Source organism: Galendromus occidentalis, unplaced genomic scaffold, assembly GCF_000255335.2.
Source record: "Galendromus occidentalis unplaced genomic scaffold, Mocc_1.1 scf7180000076001, whole genome shotgun sequence".
In the NCBI taxonomy this organism is placed as follows: Eukaryota; Metazoa; Arthropoda; class Arachnida; order Mesostigmata; family Phytoseiidae; genus Galendromus; species Galendromus occidentalis.
The window spans coordinates 5732-9439 of record NW_003803991.1 but is presented as its reverse complement, the minus strand read 5'-3'; the positions used below and the strand labels follow the sequence as shown (position 1 = coordinate 9439).

Genomic DNA, 3708 nt, shown 5'->3' with positions numbered 1-3708 from the left:
TTTCAGCGAGATTCATTAGTAAAAAGACAGAGGCCATTGATGACGGCAACCCCCGATAGTCTTCTTGGGAGCTCCCGAGAATCCACCTTCTCATGGCGATCGGTCCAGCCGATAAGAAATCCTGAGAATTCCCGTCTTTCCCTTGATAAAATCTTTGATTCTCGGCAAGAGGACCACTCAAATAATTTTTTTATGGTAGAAGAACTCATTGCATCGAAGAACTGACCCCCCTATAACCACCGGGGGATCGCCCAGAACACCCTCCTAAATTTTCACGACGATCGGTTCAGCCGTTTTCGAGTCTATAGGTGACACCAGACAGACAGACAGACATACGTTTTTATATATATAGATGTGAAGGAATCACGAAAATTCTGGAGAACTCTGGAAACTCCCGCCGAACGATTTCCGGTGAGGGACCCGGTACTCAATTTCCAAGGGAAAGAGAGCTCATCCTCATCATACGGGCACGACGACCCCCTCATCGCTTTTCTACAACTCCCGAGAACCCACCCCTGAATTTTCACGGCGATCGGTTCAGGCGTTTGTGAATTTTGCGAATTTCGGATTTTTCAATTTTTTTCCGAGTTTTCGAATTTTCGTGGGTGGGGCACTCAAAAAATTTTTTGAAGGTAGAAGGACTCATCGCATCGGAGAACTGACCCCCCTATAACCACCGCTGGATCGCCCAGAACACGCTCCTAAATTTTCACGACGATCGGTTCAGCCGTTTTCGAGTCTATAGGTGACACCAGACAGACAGACAGACAAACAGACAAACAGACATACGTTTTTATATATATAGATAATAGATAATCACTTCTATTATCTAGTTACAAAATCTCCTTAACGCTCCGGCTTCCTACGGTTTCTGTGTGGCCGCCTCGGTGTTTCGGTGGCCGACTCTTCTTCCTCTGTCGTCAGATATGCTTCCACGTCGCTCGAATTCGATGATTCTCCTTGTACCGTTTGTTCCGAGTCTTCTTCCCTGCATAACGTTAGCTCGAATTCGCTCCCACTTTCCCTCTCCTCCTCTTCCGAGAATGTTACGTCGCTCGTGAACACAGCCTGCTCCGGCTGTCGTTCCGATTCGCCGTCCACTAGCGGCTCCTGCTTTCGCTCAACGCCATCGGCCTCGCACCGGACCAGACTGTCACGATGCCACATTCGGTTGTCGGAGGTGTGGTACGCTGATCGGCCCAGCCGCTTCTCGATCCTGACGGGGGGAAAATATCGTGATTCGCCTTTATGCCATTGCACCCTTTTCGCTCTTACCCAGTCGCCTGGCTCGAAGATTGTTCCATCGGGAGCTCTTCTTCCACCCGCGTAGTCTTTCTGCGCCCGTTGCTTTTCTTCTACTCTTCGTCGGACTCTATCGTCTTGTGTACTTGTCTGCGGGCCTCCTACGACATCCAGTTTCGTTCGCATTCTTCTTCCATGGAGCAGCTCCGCCGGCGACTTTCCTGTGGTGGCTTGTGGTGTCGCGTTATAGGTTGCCACCATGGCCAGCACTCTGTCTCGAATTTTTCCTCCCTCGCGCATGGCTGTTGCTATGAAACCTCCCAACGTTCGGTTAAAACGTTCAACCAAACCGTTGGACGCCGCGTGGAAGACCGGGCACTTCGTACGCGTCAGCTGGAACTCTGCTATCATGGCTGCGAATCCTCTGCTGATGAATTGGCTTCTGTTATCACTCACGATGCATCTTGGCAACCCCTCGCGCAGGAAGATCTTCCTGAACATATCGACGACTCTTCCGCTCGACACTTCCTGCATGAATTCCACCTCGGCCCACTTCGAGTAGTAGTCAATTATCACCACCGCGAATCGACTCGGCAGTCCCATGGACCCGTCAGGTCCCCGGACGTCCACCGCGAGTCGCTCCCAAGGCCCAGCTGGCCAGGGGGTTGGTTCGACTGGAGCGAGCCCCGGCTTCGCCACGCGGTCGCTGTTTATGCATGTTGCGCATTCCCTGACGGCTTCTTCGACATTTCGATCAATTCCCGGCCACCAGTAAATCTGGCGCAGCCGCTGCTTTGTGCGCACCATCCCCTGGTGTGCCTCATGAGCCAGCTCAATAGCTTTCCAACGCAAGGACACCGGTAGTATGATTTTCTCCGCTCGCAACATGACTCCGTCTCTTTCTGACAATTCGTGAATCACCGAGGACCACTGCCGTTCCGCTATTCTAGGTTTAGTTGCTCCAAGCGATTCCCTAACTTTCATTTATTCTTTGTCAGTTTCTGATCGTGCCGAAATTTCCTCCCACGACAACGGTTTAGTTGCCGCCCGAAGGTTAGCGATTACCTGTTCATCCTCGTTGTCAGTTGTGATTGGATCCCCCGACGGCGATCTCGAAAGCATATCGGGGACATTGTTGCTGATTCCAGGGCGGTATTCCATAACAAAATTGTAACCGCTCAGCCGTTCCACCCTTCTGGCGATTCTCATCGGCGCTCTGCCTACTCCCGTCGCGTCGTTCCGAGAAGCGTAGTTAGCGACTGGTGGTCCGTCCGCAAATCGGAACTTCCTTCCAACGAGAACACGTGCCACTTCTCTACCGCGAACACGCATGCTAACGCCTCTCTCTCTCCGGTCGAGTACATTCAGAATGCATTCATCCATTCGAGGCAAGTGTTCGATTCCTGGCTGGAGCGGAGTTGGTTTTCCTGTATTTTTGGAGTTTTTCGGAGTGAAGAATGTGTGCTGCGTTCAGTGATGCTCAAACTGAGCAGTTGGAGAAGTTTTTCTCGAAAATTGAAGCAAGATTGAAAAGTGTGGAAGCAACCATCTGTGATAGCATCGCTCCGTTGAAACACGAGGTGGCCGCAGTCAAGAAAGAACTCTCGCGGAACAATGAGAGACTGCTCGTGCTCGAGACCCAGGTCAGACAGAGCTCTGTGGAGGTGATCAACTTTCCCCTTGAGCCGATGATGGACCCGAAGGAGATTGTCCTAAGACTGGCGAAGAAGATCGGCTGTGAGTTCGCTGAGAACGAGATCATCTCGGCGTACTGAGTCGGCAAGCCCAAAACACTGAATGGCATCAACTGCCAGAATATCGTGGCGAACTTTACGAACTTTTTTCTATTGATGAGGCGACATTGTCTCCCCTTGAGAGTCAATTCACTCGAGCAGCAGACGAGCCCAATGTGATTTGTAATTGCTGCACGATGGCTGTGGCTCACTATAGTTATGATGTTTTTCACTTGCATTCTCCAACTCAGAGAGATGTAATTTAACGACTCGCGCTGCGGAAGAGCTGTTCTCGGACGAATACAACACTTCATGCGGCCTGGGGGGGCTGTGTTGAGTCGCGGACCAGAGACATCAGATTTCAAAATGATAAATATAAGAAGCACTAGCGCTCCCGGTCGCCGCTTCGCGGCGACTCGGTATCGCTAGACTCACTACACATGCGCTAGCTCCGAGTGCGCTGGCTCCGAGTGCGCTGGCTCCAACTGCGCTGGCTCCAAGTTTCCCGGCTTCCCCGTTTCCCCACTTTCCCGTTTCCCCTTTTTCCCGTTTCCCCACTTCCCCGTTTCCCTGCTTTCCCGTTCCCCTACTTTTCCGTTTCCCTAATTTCCCGTTCCCCCAATTTCCCGTTTCCCCAATGTCCCGTTTCCCCGCTTTCCCGTTTCCCCATTTTCCCGTTTCCCCGCTTTCCCGTTTCCCCGCTTTCCCGTTTCCCCGCTTTCCCGTTTCCCCC

General features: G+C 51.9%; 1 pseudogene; it reads right to left on the bottom strand.

Annotated features, from left to right (window-relative positions):
* Positions 1 to 1275: 1275 nt before the first annotated feature.
* The window catches only part of LOC100902152 (uncharacterized protein K02A2.6-like), a 7486-nt pseudogene continuing 5053 nt past the window's right edge, over positions 1276 to 3708 (bottom strand).